Genomic DNA, 23,311 nt, shown 5'->3' with positions numbered 1-23,311 from the left:
CTTAACAGTTTGTCCTGCACAATTAGCATTAGCATTTCTATGCAGCGCGCATAGTCGGGACCGCGGGGCAGCTTTCTAATCCTCATAAAGACCATCCCTGTGGTGCCTTCATTGGGTTGGTAAACAGTGATAATGGTTTGCGTGCTGTACACATTTTCTTCTTTTTTCTGCCCTTAAAGAATCCATACTCATGAAAATGTAAAAAGTCGAAACAAAGAGCAGCTGTATCTGTGCTTGAACATTGGAGGTCAAATCTTGGAAGCAAAGGTGAAAGACTGGTGCTAGAAAAAGATTCAGCCTTTTTTGACATCTCAATCTTTCCAGATATAATGCGCACACATAAATAGAAATATATATTTATGATTACAAGCATGAAGTAAAGTTATTGGAAATCTGTTCTCTATAGCGTCATTTTATCAAGTGGTGCAACTTTTTTTATTTAGTTTTTTTTGGAGTATATTTTTGCTAATGTTTTTTATTTCTGTTTTTATTTTACCAACAAAATTTAGACATTTTGTTTACAAATTAAAAGAATTATGAAAAATTTTTTCTCTGGACTAATTCAATTCAATTCAAGTTTATTTGTATAGTGCTTTTCGCAATCATTATTGTTTCAAAGTTTTACAAAAGGTGCACATTATTGCATTACAATAAAAATTAAAATCAGAAAAGTTAAGCATCGTACTTGGCAATATCATAACGCGATCCTGGATTAACATCTATGTTGATCCTGGAACAACATTTATATTCGAAAATTTTATAGGTACCTATTCCCAACCATAACTATTCCCAAAGTTAGAGGGAAATAATAGCTGCATAACAATCTTGTAGAAGTGCATAAACCTAATCGTAAGCCTAAACTTAACATATACTTAACATATTCGTAAACATATCGTCGATGCCCAAAACAGCTTAACGTGCTACAAATCAAGAAACTTATGCGATTACAAAAAATATCAGCAAATTAAGAAAAAGATCTTCATCTGTTTGACAGCACACATGCTGCAAATCGCCACAACACAAACATGCAAGCTGCGTTTTCTCACAGCGCACACAATTTCATAAAATGTACTACATTTTCTCACAATGCAAACAATTAATAAAACGTGGTGCATTTTTACAAAACACAAACGTTTAATAAAATGTGCTGCATTTTCACACAACACAAACGTTTAATAAAATGTGCTGCGTTTTCTTACAATGCAAGTAATTTATGAAAATGCGCAGCATTTTCTCACAATGCAAACAATTTACGAAAACACCCTGCATTTTCACACAACACAAACAATTTACGAAAACACTGCATTTTCTCACAAGGCAAAATAATTTCGGCAAACAATTTACGAAAACATGCTGCATTTTCTTACAATGCAAACAATTTATGAAACGCTTTGCATTTTCACACATCGCAAACTTTTTACGAAATCGAGCTGCATTTTTTCACAACACAAAAAGAACGAAACACAGCGGAAATTTTTCAAGGGGATCCAAAAATGTGTTTTTTGTTTGTGAATTTTAATATCTCGATTCCTGTGTCTTTAGTATTTATCAGCCTAAATAACCATAACTTAAATAGCTGCTTCTGTCACGTTTTAGGGTCTCATTGAAACATTTCCTTTGTGTTAATTGTTTGCATTGTGTGCAAATGCAGCACATTTAAAAAAAAAATATTTGCATTGTGAGGATTTGCAGCACGTGTACTGTAAAACTATTGAAGATCTTTTCTCAATTTGCTGGTGTTTTTTTGTAATTGCACATGCTTTCTTAAATTGCAGCACGTTAAGCACTATCGGCATATTCTGTACATATTCCTTAATTCTGATTGGCTGATTGGAATGTTGTTTCAGTATCGACATATCCAGGAACATGTTCTAATTGGTGAAATCAGGTTAGGGTTGTGTATAGGGTGGTCATTATACTGTATATAAACATATTTAACATGCAGTTATATAGTATATAACCTCCTTTCAAAAAAAGAGCTGATGTCTATGTACGTTCAATGAAGTGTATTAAGTATTGTCCTCGAAGTCCTTGAATGGTTGGCATCATCTCTTCTCAAACCACTTGAGAATGATTGACTGAGTTGACATTTCCATTCTTAAGGGAAAAATTACTCATGTAGATAAAAAGTTGGGAAAGGCATCTTTTCATGGTGTAATATATATGCCATTGTCATTGCAAGCAAACAGTGTTGCGTAGAGTTACTGACTGCATGTCCTTTGGAAAATCACTTCATTATGCCTCTCATTTTCGCCAGAAATCAGCAAACCTCATGGTAAATTGAATGGTAAAAGCTATTCCTTCACTTTGTTACGGCAGATTTCTGTCAGTGTGAATGCATGGTTGCTAATGACTGTGCATTATTAATGAACCTCAGCCATCAGTACATGGAGTTTCCATCCGCCTTCCGTCGGAGATTGTCACCCTCTGTCACCTCATTCATGTCAATAAAAGCCAATCAAAACATGGCAGGCGAAGTGCAAGGGCATAGATTGGTGACCTTGCATGCCGCAGCGTGATATTCACAGCCTGTAGAGTTTAGTGGCTTCCCTCTGCTTCAAGAAGACCCATTATACTCCAATCGTCCTTCTCCCCCCCGAGCTTGAGAAATGTTGAGTGTACTTTAGGTGTAATTAGGGGCATCTTGTCTTTTTTGTCTCCCATGTGCACCTGATTTGGTCTGAGGATTGCCTCTTCTATCACACATTAGCCTAGCTCAAGAAGTATGTCTACTTATATTAAAGGGTTACTTCCCTCCTTACCCCCACGTCCGTCCAAACCCATAAGGAATGTGTCCATCTTCAGACACAAATTAATTTCTACTGAAAGCCTCTTCACCTAAAACATTGATGCTTCAAAAAAAATTTTTTTATTTGATTTCTATTCACAAATGATTGCTGATTAATGAACATAAACAGAAGCTTGATGCATAAGAACAAGCCTCATTGGTTCTTGCAGAAGATCAAAAATACTGCTGTGATACACGAGGAACATCATTCTTTATGCTTGCTTGGAATAAACAGCTCTATTTGTATGGATTTATTTTCTGATCTGTTTATGAAAGATTTAATATGTCAGAGTTTTAGGTGAAGAGTCTTGCAATGGAGTGACAGAAATCTCTCAGATTTGAATAGAATATCTTCATTTGTTTTTCAAAGATGAACGAATTTCTTATGGGTTTGAGGATAGAGTAAATTATGACAGAATTTTCTCTTTGGTAGAACTAATTCCTTTAAGCCACAAAGTTTTGCTTTTCCGACCAGAAACTTTAATATGCGTTCTGATATGCTGTTCAAAAAATAATTCTTATTATTTTCAAGGTTGAAAATGAAAAACTATTTTTGTGGAATCTTTAATACATTCTTTTTTTCAAGATTCTTTAATGAATAGACAATTCAATAGCATAAAGAGAGAAATATTTTATAATGTATTGAACAAATGTAATTTAAAGCATCCTTGCTGAATAAAAGAATTAATGTAGTGTGCGTATAAAATAAAGTCAGAATATCAGTTATAGGTAGCACTGTATTTTAAAGTCACAATTGTCACACTGTATTAGCAAACCATTAACTAGCATGACTAGTGTATTAAGCTACTATTTACAGTTGAAATCAGAATTATTAGCCTCCATTTGATTTTTTTTTTAAATATTGCCCAAATGATGTTTCACAGAGCAAGGAATTTTTTTACAGTATGTCTGATGATATGTTTGCATATTGCCCTATTCACCATTCACTATATATAGGCCTATTATATACATAATACATTGTGATATGCTTTGTTAGTTTACCAGATCATATTGCTTTCTCACCACAACCGATCTGCTCCAGAGTTTTTTAAACCAAACCGAAACCACCTCATTCAGCTGGTTTTAGACGAATTGTTTTGGTGCTGATCTGAGCACGATTGCTGGATTCTTATATGCCCAAATGAACAGAGCCAGCTGGGCAAACATGCCAGGTGTCTAAACAAAACATCTAGGTGTAAAAGCACACTTAAATAGCCTGCATAATACTTCATCTTTTATAAGATGAGGATTTTGGTCAAATGTATTCAATCTTTTTATTTTATTTTATTTTATTTTTTTAGGATTGTTTAATGCATTCAAATATATTTGAAAGTCATTTGAAATGAACATGTAGTGGTGGACCAAAAATGTTCATCGTGACAAAGCAAATACCTACAAAAACATCCCAGTTATGGCAGGTTTTGTCTATTCTCACAACGTTTCCCTTTTTTTTTTTTACCCCATTACTAGGCCCACACGGAATCTGCGCGCACAGAATTCCGCAGATTTTCCGCAGAATTCCGCAGATTTCTGCAGTTTTTTAGCCCATTATAAATTCTGTTTAATTACTTTAGTAAATGTGTAAATCGGAATTTATTCAGTTCCCTGCTAAAAAATCCAGATTAAACCAGCCTAGGCTGGTTGACCAGACTGGTTTTAGAGGGGTTTTGGCCACTTCCTGGCTGGTTTCCAGTCATTTCCAGCCTGGTCTTAGCTGGTCAGGCTGGGAGATGACCAGCTAAAACCAGCTTGACCAGCCTAGTCAAGCTGGTAGTCCAGCCAAAACCAGCTACGTCCAACCTAAACCAGGCTGGTCAAGCTGGTTTAAGCTGGATTTGACTGGTCATTTTCCAGCCTGACCAGCTAAAACCAGCCTGGAAATGGCCAAAGCCCCTCTAAAACCAGCCTGGTTGACCAGCTAAAACCAGCCAACCAGCCTAGGCTGGATTTTTCTGCAGGGTTTTTATTCAGTAATTTATTACTTTTTATTTAAAATATTAAAGTGTAAGTTAAGATACTCCGCTGGATACTCCCAAAATAAATCCGCAGAAATCTGCAGATTTTTACCAAAATTCTCTGCAGAAATAGCAAAAAACGTCCGCAGATTCCGTCTGGCCCTACCCATTACCCATTTTCATCCCTTAAGCACAGGTCGAGAGCTGTCACCAATGTTGTTTACTTTTATTACTCGTTGTAACTATAGATTGCTATAGAAAACACAGAATCATTATGCTGGTAACAACAGCATTTGCTACATCAAGTGACAAACGATGCTTTTGGGAAACGTAAGCAGGGCAGGTGATTAGAGATGTCACTCATTAGTCATCTGAGAGATGCTCACTTAGGCGTGCTGTCAGTTTCAGGAGGTTTGTTTATCCATAGTGGTCCATTAATTAACTCTTCATCACTTAAGCACTGACAATAAATCCCCAAGAGAACAATGACCTACTCTTCTCCCCTGCCAGACACCTTTTAGCTAAATATATCTCTTTTAATATTTTAGCCGTGGCCTGTCAACAGATTATAATTCTGGGGAAAGTTGCTTTCTCGAATCCTCTTGTCCTCTGTGCCCTTCAGTGACACACTGGACCGGCAGAAGGAATTCAAATGCTCAGAGGCATCTCAGACCACCCGTTTCTCGACCCATTCATTGGGTTTGTTCAATTAGTCCTTTCCCCATCTGCTGTGGTTAGCCTAAGGACCTGACCATGATCCTCTGCTCCGGAGAGCGACTATTATAGCAATGTGCGCAGGAGATTTCACCCTACGCTGAGTTATTCTGAAGATCACACGGGGTGATGGGCGCTTGCTTGAGACAAATTGATTTTAATTGTGTCTTTAAATTCGTGCTGTTGTGAGCGAGCATGTGTATGTGCGCACACATGGAGAAGTTCATAGATTGCTGCGGGATGTTCTGTTGTGAGGAAGCCAAAGCTTTGCGGAATGGTCTTTTTTTGGTTGTAAATGAAGCCCTGGAGAGCTGTCTGGGTCAGTTTGAATCAGTGTTACTATGGGCTGGTCGAGGCTGGTGAGAAATGAGGATTTGGGTGTGTTTTGAGTGTGTGTTCATTGCATGCATATGTTTATGTGGTATTCGGTGTGTGAGATCACCAGTAGTGAAGTCAAACTGTCGGTTTTTGTCAAGTCTGGTACTTGAGGACAAAACATGCAATGTTTTTACCAGCCACTTCAGGCCACAAGTAGATTTTCATTAAAGTTAAAGGACAAACATGATGTATTTTTTTTGAGAGACATAAAAAAATTATATTCATTTATTCATTCATTCATTTGGCTTAGTCCCTTTATTAATCTGGGGTCGCCACAGCGGAATGAACCACCATAGTATAAATTAATCAATTAAAAAATTACTTGTATTTAAGAAAGAGAAAAAGGAAATGTACATTAGGGGTGGGATTGGGGTAAGGGAATTGTTAAAAAAAATCATTATGGTTGCGTCTAAAATCACAAACTTCCATACTATATACCACACCAAAACAGTACGCGAATTCATGGAATTTGAAAAACAGTATTCGGGAAGTACCTGGATGACCTAATACTTCCAGCGAGATTCTGAAGAGGGCGTCCGATGCGCTATGCTTATTCCCTCGAGAGAATTTTTGAATGGGAGTGAAGCGACACAACTGACGTGGATAGGTCATGTGATCATGATCATGTAATATGTCTGAGATTCATTCATACTGCGCACATTTATACTGTATAAAACATACTGTTCTAACGGCTGAGTAATACATTTAAATTCAAATGCAGTATGTTCTGAGTTGTAGGCGATTTTGGACACAGCCCCTGTCTATGGAAAGTGCTAGAAAAAGTAGCTGTGTGTGAGTCATGAATTTAATAAATTTTACAATTTTACAGTTTTTTATTCTTAAAATGTAATAAAAAAACTTTTTTGTTGACACAAATGCAACCATTAAAACAAAAAATGAATACTTACAAAATAATACAATGAAATAAAAATGTTGATTGATTGATGAATGAATTGATTGATTGTTCAAATTGTTGCTAAAATGTATAATTTTTCTGATTTCAGTTTGTTTGTCGTACTATGATGTAAGTGTATTAAAAAAAACAAGTACAATTGCAATTACATACAATTTTGTAAAGTAATAATATTAATCTAGGCGATGCAGTGGCGCAGTAAGTAGTGCTGTCGCCCTACAGCAAGAAGGTCGCTGGGTCGGTGGTTCGATCCTTGGCTCAGTTGGCGTTTCTGTGTGGAGTTTGCATGTTCTCCCTGCGTTCGCGTGGGTTTCCTCCGGGTGCTCTGGTTTCCCCCACAGTCCAAAGACATGCAGTACAGGTGAATTGGGTAGGCTAAATTGTCCGTAGTGTATGAGTGTGTGTGTGAATATGTGTGTGGTTGTTTCCCAGAGTTGGGTTGCGGCTGGAAGGGCATACGCTGCGTAAAAATGTGCTGGGTAAGTTGGCGGTTCATTCCGCTGTGGTGACCTCGGATTAATAAAAGGGACTAAGCCGACAAGAAAATGAATGTATTAATATTAATCTTTGGGTGCTTTGGGCGATTTAAGTGGAAAATGTACATATTTTTACATATTTTATATTTATGTTAATAACAATAATAAGCTCTGTACTTTTTTACACTATATAGATCTAAGAACCAATCACACAGCAGAAATGTGCACCAATACGAATCTAGAAGTGTGTTGATATTAGAGATTCTTTTAATTTCAGCCAGTCAGCCTCAGCGCTTCCTGTAAATTGTCTTTCTATTACAAAACTGCCACGTTTAGAGTCTGATTAAAAAATAAAAAAAAGTGATCTTCACTGCCTGATAGATAGACTATATAAAGTGGGTCCCAAACTGGATAAGAAGCACTGCATTTCCCCCATCATGTCTTTAAAATATGACTGTTTATTTTACCCCAGTATTTTCAACGAAGTTTCTGCGCTAGCCTGCTGATCTTAGCGTCTTTCATCTCGCTTTACGCTTGAACAACTAAATGAATGCTTAAGTCTATTTAACTGAATTTATTGTAATTACATTACAACGTCAATACTGTAAAAGGAACCTCATGAAATTAAAAAATAGTCACATTAAGCTTTTGCCGAAAGTTTGTCATTGACTGAAAAACACTAGCTGTGCATATACCTTATTTCAGCCACCAAAAATCATTAGCCACTGACAATAGGTTAAACTATTTAATGGACCTTCTAATTAGTGGCTTCTGTCATTGTTGGGATACTTTTTAAATCTGGAAGCATTTACAACTGATATCAGAATATATATCTTTATTGTTTAATATGGAAAATAATTAATTGAGATTGAAATTTTGCTATATCGCCCAGCCCTTTCTGATATATATATATATATATATATATCATTCTCTCTATGTATGTTATACAATGGTATTGTGTACATTTTCCTGCTTGTTGTTTGTTCCTGTTTTGACTTCTCTGTCCATACCCTGTCCTCAGAGTTAATTGAACTTCATGCCAGCATGGCAGGCTGGCTGTCCGATGTGCTATAATAGTTTATTGACAGGATATGTAGAGTGGCCCAGAGCCATGGTGTTTTTTTTAACGATGAATTAGGGCAAGGTCATCAGAAAGCCCCGTTCTCTCACCCTGTGGTAAACTGCACCAAGCCTCAGCCACACGGGGCTCCCGTTTCAGCCACGCTTTTTGATCTTAATTGTTAAATTGGTCACGCTGCCTTGGATTTATTTTAATTCCTGGAGAAGAACGCTGTCACTTCTCCTTCCTCCCTCGCTGTCGGAAATCCCTCACATTCATGGAAAAAAGAAATCGCTCTTGAAGTGCATTCAATTTAAAACCCCCCACTGTGGGATTTCACTCACAAATTTATTTATCAAAGTGGACGATCAGGGTTTCAGCTGATTGAACTGATATCAGTTAGCTGGGGGAAAAAACAAAGAGATAAAAAAATCTCATTCTACCAATGAGTGGTTTTGATTCGTCTTTCAGTCTAGCTGAACACACTTCCATTAAGAGATCAATGAGGACGAACTGTTCCCTTTTGTGTGGAAAGTGCAGCCACTGGAAAGAATTGCACTGTGATCGTTGTGTAATAGCCCTTGGAAATTTAAGGTGAGATGTTTGTCGCTGTTATTGTTCACCTGAGATTTGGGCAGCTAGCTCTTTGCTTCTTTTATTTTAACCACCAATGGTTTCAGTTAGGTTTTTATGAGATTGCATTATAAAACTTTGTAAAAATCCAAAAAACAAAACCCTCCAAAATATTTACACTAACAATATTTTTAAAGGGCACCTATTTTACCCCCTTTTCAAGATTTAAGGTACGTCTTTTGTGTCTCCAGAATATGTCTGTAAAGTTTCAGCTCAAAACACCCGTCAGAATATTTATTATACCTTTTTAAATCTGTGAAATTTGAGCTGTTCATTGTAGCTGTTTTTGTTGCTTGTGCCTTTAATGCAGATGAGTTAGTTCTCCCCGCCCACCATTCCCACATGTGTGTCAGAGCCACAGAGATCTGTCTGTATTGCTCTAATGTATGTAGCCTTCACATAGATAAATAGCACAGTGACAGACAAGAATGAAGCAGATCTCCCTTACCTCAGTAAGAACTTTCCTAATGGTTATTTGATGTATGTTCTGGAATTAATTCAAGCCTTTCTGCAATGATGAGTCACACACAATGTCGTTATAAAGTGCACGCGTGCAAACACACGTTTAGCTTTGCACTGTTTTTGTGTGGGAAATGTGACAGGATACCTGTTAATATCCACTGCTGTATGGAAATGTGTTATGTTAATGTGCAAAATAAACCTCATTAAAGTCCACAAACTGGGGTTGAAGGATCTTCTTTTATAATTGTACTGATACTATGCGGCTGTATGGATGATATACGTAGTGATTTTACTGTATTTAATACAAATTTGCTCTGTTTTTAAAACATGTTAAACTTGCAAAACTCATTGTTGAGGTGCAGATGATCACAGAGAGCGAACAGATCTTTTAATCTCAGTTGATTTGCGCACATTCTGTCTTGTGTATATTATTATACGTCTTATTACGGACACATGCTAATACGTGTCTGCCAATAAATTCGGTGGGCTGGAAATGGAAGGGATTTGGATCCTATTTTAATTTCAGGAAATTAAAAAAAACACAACAAAAAATGTGTTTTCATCATTCAATATGACAGTGGACACACTTTACCTACACACAGTCCTGTTCAAAAAGCTTACAAAAGATGATTTCCATCATAGGTGCCCTTTAAATGATTCAATTAGTGGTTCATTAACTTCTTGTAACGACTTTTTTTAAAAATTGTAACTTGATTATATATTGAACTTGGTATATTTTTCTGCTTTCTGCTTAGAAACAGTGTTTATTATTCAATGGAATAAAGTTGTTTGAAAAAAACACACTATGCCTTTATAAAGTGTGCTTTACAGAGGTGAGTGGGCTTGACAAACCACCCGTAAAAAACACTCTTCACTCTTTTCCCTCTCTCTAAACAAACAAAAATAACAAAAAGCACCTAATTCTCTGAGCACTAACGGTTTCTTTGTATGAATAGCACTTCTTGCGTGTATTACTTCTTCTTTTTGAATTGCTGAATATCTCCTCAATTGTAAGTCGCTTTCGCCAAAACATCTGCTAAATGACTAAATGTAAAGGATTGGAAAGGGATACAGACACCTTATTAAAGTCATTTGACAGTTACAGAAATTAACATAAATATTGTATCCATCGACTGGTTTGTGTGCCAAGCATTTCGATACAGTTTGTGGGATCAGCATGTTTGCTTCCTGTATTTTCTTCCTTTGTACGGTGGAAATGAGAGCACTCCAAAGCCCTGACACACAGTAATTATGTGAACTCTGTTTGCGGGGAGCATCTGTCTCTCTCTCTCTCTCTCTCTCTCTCTCTCACTCTCTCTCTTCTTTCTACGGTTTGCCTGCGTCTGCTGAATCTTGGCAACTGTCTGATGTCACCACCACAACACAAGCTGAATGCAACCCAAGGAAAAAGGGTCTGTTGTGGGCATTGTTAAAAGTGTAGGTCAATAAAAAACACAATTTCCATTTTTTTTTTAAATCAAAGCGATAGTTCAGCAAAAATTGAAGATTCTGTCGTCATTTACTCTTTCATATACTCTCTCATATTTACAATTTGCTGTAAATTTATGCAATTGAATTGTTCTTGCTTCATAAGTCCATAAGAGGAGAAATGGATATTAATTTGATCGTGTCAGCATATGTTTTTCTTTACTCTTAAAAAGACAGTAGCTGTTGATTTGTATTTTATAACTCACCATTGGCCACTCTAATGTACATGTTTTATTCTAAAGGCCCAAAGGTGAGAAATTAAATTAAATTGTACATTTGGGGTAAACTTTAACCTTTAATTAGTTAACTTTACTTAAAAAAATTTGTAAACCAGTTGCTTTTAAAGCAGTTAATTGACTTTACTTAAAAAAGTGAATAAATCTGTTGCCCTAAAATGAATAAGCAAACAATGTGCATAATTATTATGTTTTGAATTACATCAGGTTTACTCACTTTTTAAAAGTGAAGCAACTACTTGTTTTTTTATAGTGTACTTCCTAGGGCTCTATTTTAACAATCGAGGCGCAAAGTCTAAAGCGCATAGCGCAAAAGTATTAAGGGCATGTCCGAATCCACATCTGCTATTTTAAGGACAGAAAATATCTCACAGGGTTGAGGTTATTCTCTAAATGAGTTAGGGGTGTGTTTTGAGCAAAACTGTGCATTAAACCAATCAGAGTCTCATCTCACATTCCCTTTAAGAGTCTGTTGTGTCGCGCCATGTTGCATTAGCTATTTACATGGCAGACTTTGTAAGTGGAAAAACTTTACTTTCGTGGATAAGGAAAATGTTTTGTATGCACTCCATTGTAGACATCCATTAGCCTACATATTTAATTTTGTTTGTTAGGCGCAAAGATTTGTTCAAAAACTATTTCTAAATTCAGCAAACAAATAAATGAACAATAACACTGAAGTGTGGTCAAAAAACCAAGGACACACCCATTCTTATGCCCGATATGGTGTCTCAAAACCAGACAGGTGGACGAATCTAACCTTCGAATATAAAAATGCATATAATAAATAATACTGCTAATAATAATAGCATTACACAATCACAAATTGTCATCAATAAACCGAAAACGCCTCTTGAGATGAGGCACGGAGGCAGTGGTTTTTATATTTATGTAGAAAATAATATATTTTTTGTAAAATTTTATTCTTAAATTTTTTTCATATGTCAATATTTTTGTGTAATGCTGTACATCTTGAGTGTATTGAACAATGTGCAAGAGTTTGGACCTACATAGGTGCATAACTAATGTGCTCTGTGATGGATTTTAGACCTTTTAATTTTTCAATGGCACAGTATATTTCAGTTCTTCAAAATAGCATCAGGCCTTACGATGCGCTATAACACACCTCCTTTATAGACTGGCACACCCATGAGTCCACAAAGTGGTGCAAATGGATTTGCTATTTGAACAACGTGGTGCAAAACATGACAATTAGGGTTGCGCTGATCTAAAAATAGCAACAAATGCACCAAAAATGTCTTGCGCCTTATTGCCCCAAGTGTATGATAGGGCCCGTAAAGTGTTTAAATAATGACGCTTATATCACAACAGATGGACAAGCAGTTTTTAGAATGGCCCGATGCATAAATGATGGCACAATGTTCATTTTTGGGTGAACTGTCCCTTTAAGAACATGCAGACCTAATTAGATCATTAAATATGTTCAAGCTTGGCTTGCATTTAGTCCTGAGACCTGGTGGCAAAGAATTATCCCGATCTGTATTCTCTGTCCCAGTACTGTGACCCAAATATGCAGCATGTTGTGAATGAACACCTGGGCCTGCAAGGCTTTTAGCCCACAACTGGAGGAACACCTGCGCCACACGCGTGCCTGCTTCAGTCTCCAGGAGTCCGACACCAGCTGTTCCTGGCTTGTGTTCCTGGAGCAAATCTAGAGGAAGCGTGTAGCTGTAGGTGCCGCTCTGCTTGTCAGACCAGACAGTTCATTTTGATGAGCAGGACACATCAACATGTGTTGGAACGTCCCCGAGCCAATGAACTGTGATGAGAAATCAATATTATGTAAGCCCACAGACGAAAATCTCCCCAGTGTTACTGTGGATTCAATACGGGGCCGCGGCGCAGTCCTAGATCATCATTTGCATATTGCTTCGCAGCTCCCTCTTTTGAAATGCCAACTTCAAAGAGCGAAAATAAACTGACAGAAAGAGGGACTCGTTTAAAGATTTAAAAGCTGCAGAAATCAATTAAGCAAATACGCACAGATTTCTTAAGTCTGTACACGGCAGAAAATCAACACGCAAACAGGGTTAGTTTAGGATTTCGTGGAGACATCTGCGAATAAACTAGTCTCGTGAAATAAACACATACCCTACAGCACTGACGCTCGGCCCCATGGGTATTGTTTTATAGAACTATCGCTCACTTGGTGAGGTGTGACTCTCAAAAGGCATCATTTATTCAATTTCACATGACAGGTTTGTGAAATGGATATTGAGTTCACTACATGAATCCCAGTAAAAAATGACTTTGTGGGGGAAAATAAATGCCCACTCAGGATTTACGGGGTGACCTATTGATTATGTATACAGTGAGCTGTATTCCTGGGATTTGTTTGGCTAGTTTTTCTGGCTCACAGATGTCATTATAGGAGATTGAAAGAAGATAAATAAACAGAAGTGCTTTATATTTTTTCTGGCCTAATATAAGCAGAAACCTAATATATAAGTAGCACCTAAATTAGCAATTTTAGAAAGCAAAGCATTTTTTTTCAAGCTTCCATTTTCTTTCTTTTTATTATTATTTTAATCAGCTCTCAAATTAAATTCAGAAATATAAATAAAACTAAGGGAATGGCATGGTGGTTCAGTGGTTAGCACTGTCTGCTCACAGCAAACCTCTCGGCTGGGTCAGTTGGCCATTCTGTGTGGAGTTTGCATGTTCTTTCCGTGTTTGTGTGGATTTTCCTATAGGTGAATTGAGTAAAACAAAAATTGCCCTTAGTGTATGAGTGTGTGTGTAAATGTTTGAGTGTTTCCCAGTGCTGGGTTGTGGCTGGAAGGGCATCCGCTGTGTAAAGTAATGCCAGAATAGTTTTCGGTTCATTTCACTTTGTCAAACTCTCATAAATAAGAGACTAAGCTGAAAAAAAATGAATGAATGAATGAATGAAATTGAATTATTTTTTAAAATAGAACATGTTTTTTTTTTGCTAGTGATATTTGTCCACACTGTTGTGATGTCAAAGAAGGTCCCTACAAATAAGAACATGAGTGCATTATGCGCTACAAAAATGTGTATTTTATTAACTCATTTAAATAAACAAGCCCAAAATCGAACTCTGTCTTAACAGACAGTGCTCAATAAAAAGTACAAAAAGACTCGGTTATGGAAAAATCTGACATTACGATATTGTTTTTAGCTGCGATATACAGTTGAAGTCAGAATTATTAGCCCCCATTTGAATTTTTTTTCTTTTTCAAACATTTCCCAAATGATGTTTAATAGAGCAAGGAAATTTTCACAGTATGCCTGATAATATTTTTTTCTTCTGGAAAAAGTCTTATTTGTTTTATTTCGGCTAGAATAAAAGCAGTTTTTAATATTTTAAAAACCATTTTAAGATCAAAATTATTAGGCTCTTTAAGCTATATTTTTTTCGATAGCACAGAACAAACCATCAATATATAATGACTTGCCTAATTACACTAACCTGCCTAATAAACCTAATTAACCCAGTTAAGCTATGAATTGTCACTTTAAGCTGAATAGAAGTGTCTTGAAAATTATCTAGTCAAATATTATGTACTGTCATCATGGCAAAGATAAAAGAAATCAGTTATTAGAAATGAGTTATTAAAACTATCATGATTAGAAATGTGTTGAAAAAATCTTCTTTTTGTTAAAAAGAACAGATATCGGGGAAAAATAAACAGGGGGCTATTAATTCTGACTTCAACTGTAAATTGGGATATGAATATCATTTCACCAGATAACTTGAATTGCTTTATTTGGAAAGATTTCATTAATTTAGATAGACTAGGGTGATTAAGTCTTCCTCTATGCCTTACATCTGCATAAAATCGAATAAACTAAGCATATATAAATACGAGAGAGGACAAATAAAGCTTAAATAAACAGTATGTTGTGGTTATCTGGTATTACAGTATTAAATCTGAACAATCAAATGACTTTGTCATCATTGCATAAATAATTGTATATTGTAAATAATCCATTCTACGATGTGACTATTGCAGATACATACATTGTGATATCAATGGTTAAATGATATATTTTTCAGCCCTAGCTCTGACCCCAGGTCGTGAGCAACACTTTAAAACTTTTTTTAAAAAAGCAGCCATTTTTTTAACTTTTATGTTTTATGGGCAACATTGATGCTTTCTTTGGAAGGCACACCAGGTTTATTAAAACAAACTCTGGTGCAGTTAGAGCTGCAACTTTGTCAGCCTTAAAAATTGACAATGTGAATGCGAAGTGAACCAGGACTAGATGTATTATTGGTCCATCCCAAGCAACATCTTAAATATAACATGTTGGTTTTCTTTAGGGGTGTTGACAGTTACTATTTATAATTTTTGTACATGTCATTTTTTCCCTGTAATATAAAAAAATTAAGTTCATTACACTCTCTGTTGACTAAGTCTGCAGTTTTTCCCATATGCCTGAGATACCCGATTCTTAATGTGATTTGCCTGATTACTTTTGGAGTTGTGTCTTTACGCTTTTACCAAACCACACAACTTAAAACTTTAAAGCCACTTTGGAGGAAAGCTCTGTTCCCCTCACAAAACAGATGTTTCTCCAATCATCCATTCATAATGGAGTGCTAACAACAGTATCCCACTCTCATCAGCTCATGAAATCTGCCCGGCACAGACAGCGAGAGTTGCCCTAACCAGAACATTATGCCTGTCTGGTCAGTGTGCTGATATTTTATGTGCACCCGTTCACCGGCACGTCCTGCAGAGCCAGATTGCATAACCAGGGTATGATTGGGAACATGAAAGCTGCATTGTGTTGCCCTAAGCCATGTCAGATTCAAAGCCAAGTCCAAACGGCAGTCAGAACCAAACGCTCCTGCAGAAACCAGGGCAACACGTCCACAAGGCATATCCGCATCCACAGGCAAAATATCGCGCAACAGAAACGTAACCAAAGGCTATTCCTAACAAAATCGTGCCTTCTTGCTAGTTTGGGCTGCCTAATTTCTCTATTTGATGCTGTTGTTACATCATTTTTACAGTCCAGCACCTTAGCTGAAGAAATTAATTATTAAGGGTTTGATCTCATGTAGTATTTATGATCTTAAACAACATGTTCCAGCGTTCTGGTTAAAACAAAACACTAAAGACCAACAGCGTTGAGTCTCAATTCCAGTGGCTTAATGTCTTGTAGCACTTTTTTTGGTGCTTTCATCAATTCTGAAAACATATTTAACATCTAAAGTATTTCATTGGGATCTTCGTGATACCATAACCCACTTTTAAAGCAGCGGTCAGAAGTTATTGGGAATAAAATTGCATCAGTCTTACTGCAAGACTGATTTGTTGCTTTGAAAACTTGAGTCGGTTCCAGGCCGAGCACCCTGTCTTTGGAAACATGTATGCACATATTTTGAACCGAGCAGATGCGATTTCAAAGATTAATGGAGGCGACTACAGGGGTCTGTTTTGTGCGAGTCTTATAGGCTATTTAAGATGCCTGTTCTCCTCACAGGGTATTAAGGCTTCAGCTGCAGCTTGTGGAGTGTTTGTTGATTTATGAACAGGCAGAGGAAACTCAGTTAAACAGAAGGTCCCCTTAATGAGCAGACTGTGTGAAGTTTTAACCATATATCTCCCGTTCTTAGAATAGAAGGTTTTGTCTTCGCTTGAGCTTCACAGGAGTTCCCTGTGACCTATTTATCTTTTGTGCCGCCCATGCTAAATAGCGTAGCATGGCTTTTTAAAAACACTTTAACTGTGTGACCGGAACAGCAGGTTTCCTTTCTTAGTCCAAATAAAGTTAAAGTGAATGAGAAGGAAAGCGATCACAAGATATATGACTCACTTTAAAGAGATATATTTCACCCAAATCTGAAAATTCTGTCATCATTTACTCATGCTTCACTTGTTCCAAACCTTTTATTTCTTCTGTTGAGCTCAACTGAAAATATTTTGAAAGACAGATGGAAACTTGTAATGATGGAATTCCTTAGTATTTATTCTTCCTACTATTGAAGTCAGTCGTTACAAGTTTTCAGCTTTCTTCAAAGCATCTTCTTTTGTGTTCAACTAAAGAAAGAAACCACTTTATGATGAATAAATATAAAGTACATTTTCATTTTTGGATATTTTTAACCATTGTGTACTGTTCAAATTTACTACTGCTAAATTTAATTCTGCCAACTGATAATCAACAGTAAAAATGACACATATCACCTCTTCCAAACAGGGAATGCATTAGTTAGGCTTGGGCGGTATCTAAATTTTGATATCGTCAAACCTCCTCCCTATTTTACCTTGGTATTACCGTGCATAATGAAAAAAAAATATGACGTAAGGCTCAGACAGCGTCACCAAACTGTTGGGTTGTGCCTAAACCATTCAGAAACTGAATACCGTATATGCGACCTTAGGTTGTGGTCACCTGTTTGTCTTATTCGTATTAGAGATCTGCGCGGGACGCTCTCTCTCACACACACACACACACACACACACACACACACACACACACACACACACACACACACACACACACACACACACACACACACACACACACACACACACACACACACACACAAACACCCTTTCAAATTATAAGTTACTGACCGCTCCCGCCCTTTATGCAGAAATGTATTCCCGCACCGCAAGAAATCTGGTCGGGTCCCGCATGACGGTATAATGGTATTGAAACTGACACCATTGCCATTTGTAGATCCCGCGATATACCATATTAACACCAAAGCCTAGCATGAGTATGATTATGTTGACTGCTTTTAATATTTTGGTATCTGGTTAGAAGGTAAACTGTCATTTGAAACTCACATAAATCAATTGCTCAAAAAGGTTTAAGCCCGTATCGGTTTTCTTTACAGAAACAAATCTTCCTTTACGCACTCTTCAAAGCAGCATTTGGTCAAATTACAGTATTACGAATTCTGAATTATGGGGATTTAATTAACAGATCAGCTTTAAAAACTCTCCTTCACAGGATGTTATTTACCATGCAGCATTTTGTTTTGTTACTGGTACGCCATTTATTACTCATCACTGTAAATTGCATTCTTAATTGAGTTGGCCTTCTCTTCAATCACGTCGACAAATTCATTAGTTTCTGTTTATTTGCAAAACTCTTATTAGGAAAACTTCACTAAAATTACAGTCACTTCTTAACATTCAGGAAACATTACGTCAGTCATGATTCACTCTCTGTATTACACTGCCTGACTGCTTGTGGTTTTAACCAGGTCCGTTGCTTACCTAATGGGGGCGGGTACTTTGACTTTTTACTGCTACACCCCCTCACCTCTGCTCGCGTTCAAACCAAACTTATTGTGAAAAACTGTCAGTTCGTAATCATTTTGTTTTTTAAAGTTGACATTTTCAGGCCCCTAAACTGCCATTGTTGTGTAAATGAACAGTCATTTGCTTGTACAGTCAACTTAATTAAATTAATAATAACTGTTTTGCATAATTTAAGTTCATATAGATTCATTTCTTAATAAAAATTTAATTTTAGTGGAATGAGCATAAAAATGCCCAAAATGTATTTTTTTTTTTAAAACAACAATATTGCTTTAGTTTTTTTAACCCAATAAGCCACAATTAACTGTATACTGCAGTGTATTTATAACAGCTAAGCAGCATTGTTAGGCACAAAGCATAACTAAGTTTGCATTATTTTTCCATAACTTGTAATGAATAATCTGTTGAGATTATGAATTAACTACTAAACTACTGGATGTCTTTGTATCCCTTGGCGGGCACACTGGAAACACTGGCAGGATGCTCTCCACATGCCCACTGTCTGTTTAGAGGCCATCCGTCGCTGACCCCTGCCTCTGAGCGTTTCGGGGAAGGGGTCTGAGGGTGTCAGAGATGCAATGGGTCAATCTTCCTGCAGGGGAAATCTGAAACACATGTCTCTTAAGGAGCTGTTGGGTCATTTTCTTATCTCAAGTTTTTTTTTGTAGTCCTGTAGTCTTTTCCAAGGATAGAAAGAGACATGTAATGTTACATTTTTGCAACAAATCACAAAAACATGGCCTTGAGTGACTTTTTATTTATTTTTTAAGAATAATTTGTAACAAAATTAAGCATGCTATTGTGTTTTGTTTTTTTATTATTTATTTTATTTTATGTCTTATTTTCTTTCTTTCTTTTTTCTTTTTTTCTTTTATTTATGTCTTATTTTACTTTTGTTTCATTATTTTTTATTTATTTTTTATTGTATTTATTGATTTTTTTGTTGTTTTATTTTATTTAATTTTTTTATTTCATTATTTTTATAAAAAAATTTATTGTATTATTATTTTTATTTTATTTTATTATTTTTATTTTATTTTATTTTACTTTATTTTATTTAGTTTATTTTTGTTTTTTTTTATTTTATTTTACTTTATTTTACTTATTTTATTTTGTTTATTCATTTTAGTTATTTTATTTTATTTTATTTTACTTTATTTTACTTTATTTTATTTTGTTTATTTATTTTTGTTATTTTTATTTTATTTAATGTTACTTTATTTTATTTTATTATTTTTTATTTTATTATTTGTTATTTTATTTTATCTTACATTTTTAAAATTTATTTGATTTTATTTCATTATTTTTAATTTAAATAATTTATTTTATTTTATTCTTAAAATTGCATGTTAGTTTAAAGTCTAGATAAATCAATAGCATTTTCAACATGTGGCTTTCTTTTCTTTAGAACCTGCAATGATACAAGGCAAGTAGTTTACTGCTGAAAGTACTAAGAAAAAACAGAGAACACAGATGCAGTTGAACTAATTTCAGCTTTTTTTCTATAAGTACACTGAATAAAATGATTTGGATTGAATTTACTCAATTTTCTAAGGTAAGTGGTTGCAAACAATTTGTATAGACTGAATTTGAACAAACAAATTAAGTTAAGTAGTTCTAAATTAATTTGCTTGTTTAAATTCAGCCCATACAAAGTGTTTGCAACCACTTACCTTACAAAAGTAGTAAATCCAATGAATCATTTTTTTAGTGTGCTCATTGCTGAAGGATGTTGCTCTTGTAAACAATGATGAAATATTCAAGATCCTGATGAATCTTTAAGGCCTCATATATTAATATATCATTTATAAGTGCCTGATGGGCAGGCGTGCATAGTAATGACTATTAATGTTTTAATTATTACAGTAAATATGGCAAATTTTTATCTATAATGCAAAATAAAAGACTCTTAGCTTAATTTATACATCCTTAGATGTTTTTTTTTTTTATCAATTTTGAACAAGAAACCACCTATGAAAAACTAAAACTTCATTGCAATGCTGGATCAGCAGCTCTCCTTTTCTTGAGAACTTGCAAGACTCCACTGATCTATTTATTATTATCTGTGATGAGAGAAAAGGAAGCTGAGAATGTGAGAGTTTTTGGATGTCTCGCCTCTGTTCTCTGCGGTGCAGTACGTCAGCTGCCATTAAAATGTGTGGATGGTTAGAGAATGAAATATTTTAAGTATTTTAAAAAGGTGAGGAAAGAGCTAAAAATTTCACACCGTGTGTCGAATGTGGCGCGTCAAGACTGCGGTTGTAATGAGGTGGCAGACTGTAAACCCGGCACAGCAAGGTGTTAAAGCTCTCTACTTAACAAACCTTTCCCCATTAACCTCACACACACATTATAAATGTGATGTTTGCATGTGATGTCATGTGAAGAACATCTGTGTAATCATGTGTGTTTGTTTTCTACTTCACAAATACATACAGTACACACACACACACACACACACCCTGAGGGGTTAAAGTGCTGCCCTGTTTAACAGTGTGCCTGTGTTTGCCCCTGCTGTGCGCACTGATGTGGATGTGTAAATTGTGCTGTGCGCCTCACGTCTGTATTGTTGTTTTTTTCCTGGGATCAGGCAGAGAAAAGGAACAAAGAATGCTGGCGTGCTGGAGTCAGAAATATCTGCCAGGCTTATTTTCAGCCCAGAACACCTTTTCACACTGCTGTGCTACCAAGACATGACAAAGAGAAAGTTGGCGCGCAGAGACCTGGTGAATGGCACTGATTTCAGTGTATTTCTTCTCAAATAGCAGTATTTTTGGCACTTTTTTAGCTTTTTTTTTCATTAAGCTAGTATGAAATAAAAAAGAAAGACCCTTTAGTGCTTCGACTCATACTCTTTGAGATGCTGTGAGTAGAAATGCACCGATATGTTTTTTTTTTTGGTCTATATTGATAACCGATAACTCTTAAAATTTGGAGGCAGATAACCGATATACAGCCGATAAATATAAATATTTCAAAATATTAACTGATTTAATTTTAACAAGGTGATTTAAATAGACCTATATTCAGGATTTTACATAAATGAGCATGCCGATATACAGCCGATAAATATAAATATTTCAAAATATTAACTGATTTAATTTTAACAAGGTGATTTAAATAGACCTATATTCAGGATTTTACATAAATGAGCATGCCAAAAATAAATGATTTCCTTTTGTTCGCATAGCAAATTAACATGCAACTTGACTGTTGCATAAAAATAATAAGTTAAATAACAAAATGGAATTTAATTTACAAACAAGTAAAATAAATATATTTTAAATAAAATGAAAATGAAAGAACTAAGAACTGAAACCAGCTCAAATGTTCTTGAATAAATTGTGTTACAGTAATGTACATATTTACTAAGATGTAATGTCTGAACGTTTTGAGAGGTGTTTTGACAGTTCAGAGCCATCGTACAAGCGAAACGCTAAATACAGATAGTATGTTTTACTTTAGAAAATCCAGAATAAATCTGTTCCATTTGGTGTTTTAGATTCTTTTGAACACATGTAGGTGCTGCTTGCCAATTAATAATAATAATAATAATAATAATAATTCTTTAGATTAGATTTTTAGATTAGATTCAACTTTATTGTCATTACACATGTACAAGTACAATGCAACGAAATGCAGTTTAGGTCTAACCAGCAGTGCAATAGCAGCAAGTGCAGGATACAGGAATAAGTTATAAAGTGCAGTTATAGAAAACTATGGTGATATTTACAGATGGATGTACTATGAACATTATATACAGGTTGGATAAGCTATGAACAGATTTACAATATATGAATATATGTTGTGAATTTACATTTATATAGTGCTTTTCTGGGCACTCAAAACGCTTTACACAATGGGGGGGAATCTCCTCATCCACCACCAGTGTGCAGCATCCACCTGGATGACGCGACGGCAGCCATTTTGCGCCAAACCACACACCACACACCAGCTGACTGGTGGAGAGAAGACAGAGTGATGAAGCCAATTGGAATATGAGGATGGTTAGGAGGCCATGATAGACAGAAGCCAGTGAACAGATTTGGCCAGGATGTCGGGGTTAAACCCCTACTCTTTTTCGAAGGACATCCTGGGATTTTTAACAACCACAGAGAGTTGGGACCTCGGTTTAACATCTCATCCGAAAGACGGATGATTGTTGAAGATTGTTGTCCGAATTAGACAACACCTTATGTTCGTTCTTACAGTTAATTGCGGGAAAATAATTGATGAAGGGTTTATAATAAACCGCTGTGAGTTTGAAACTTTAACTGTGGTGCTGTATAATGCACGTGCACGCAAAGTCAGATTTTAATACAACACAAGAGCATTGAGCACAGATGACTTTATGACAAGCACCATGCATAATATAAAGTCAGCATGTGGTGGACAACTTAGAGAAACTTGTTCTTGCTTTTATCAGCAGCAGGATAGATTACTGTAATGGACTCCGCACAGGCCATCCCAAAAGGCAGTCAAACAGTTGCAGCTAATCCAGAATGCTTCTGCCAGGATTCTGACCAGAACCAGAAAATCAGAGCACACTTACCTTCAGAATAGATTTTAAAGTATTACTATTCAATTCAATTCAATTCAGCTTTATTTGTATAGCGCTTTTACAATGTAGATTGTGTCAAAGCAGCTTCACATAAATGGTCATAGTAACTGGAACAGTGTGGTTCAGTAACTGGAACAGTGTGGTTCAGGTTTTAGTGTTTAAGTTCAGTTCAGTTCAGTTTAGCTCAGTTCAGTGTGATTTAATCATTACTGAGAGTTCAAACACTGAAGAGCAAATTCATCGATGCGCAGCTCTACCAATCCTGAACCATGCGAGGCAGTGGCGACAGCGGAGAGGGAAAAAAAACTTCACCTGATGAGAGTGAAGAAAAAAAACCTTGAGAGAACCAGACTCAGTTGGGCACGACCATTTTAAT

The 23,311-nt window shown here is 35.9% G+C and overlaps 1 protein-coding gene and 2 long non-coding RNA genes across 4 annotated transcripts in view; 1 reads left to right on the top strand and 2 right to left on the bottom strand.

Annotated features, from left to right (window-relative positions):
* si:dkey-22o22.2 overlaps window positions 1-23,311 on the top strand; it is a 304,899-nt gene that overhangs the window by 53,339 nt on the left and 228,249 nt on the right. The gene's annotated exons all lie outside the window — the stretch shown is intronic.
* Window positions 1-23,311, bottom strand: part of LOC147840384 (uncharacterized) — a 58,866-nt gene that overhangs the window by 17,756 nt on the left and 17,799 nt on the right. The gene's annotated exons all lie outside the window — the stretch shown is intronic.
* On the bottom strand, window positions 13,193-17,740 carry LOC147840385 (uncharacterized). Its single transcript, XR_015512030.1, has 3 exons — window positions 17,599-17,740; window positions 14,654-17,537; window positions 13,193-14,588 (listed from the first exon to the last, which is right to left on the bottom strand). It is a non-coding gene; the product is annotated as an uncharacterized LOC147840385 (long non-coding RNA).

Source organism: Danio rerio, chromosome 16, assembly GCF_052040795.2.
Source record: "Danio rerio strain M-AB ecotype USA chromosome 16, GRCz13ab, whole genome shotgun sequence".
Taxonomy (NCBI): Eukaryota; Metazoa; Chordata; class Actinopteri; order Cypriniformes; family Danionidae; genus Danio; species Danio rerio.
The sequence above is the reverse complement of the archived record's forward strand: the minus strand, read 5'-3'. Positions and strand labels throughout refer to the sequence as shown.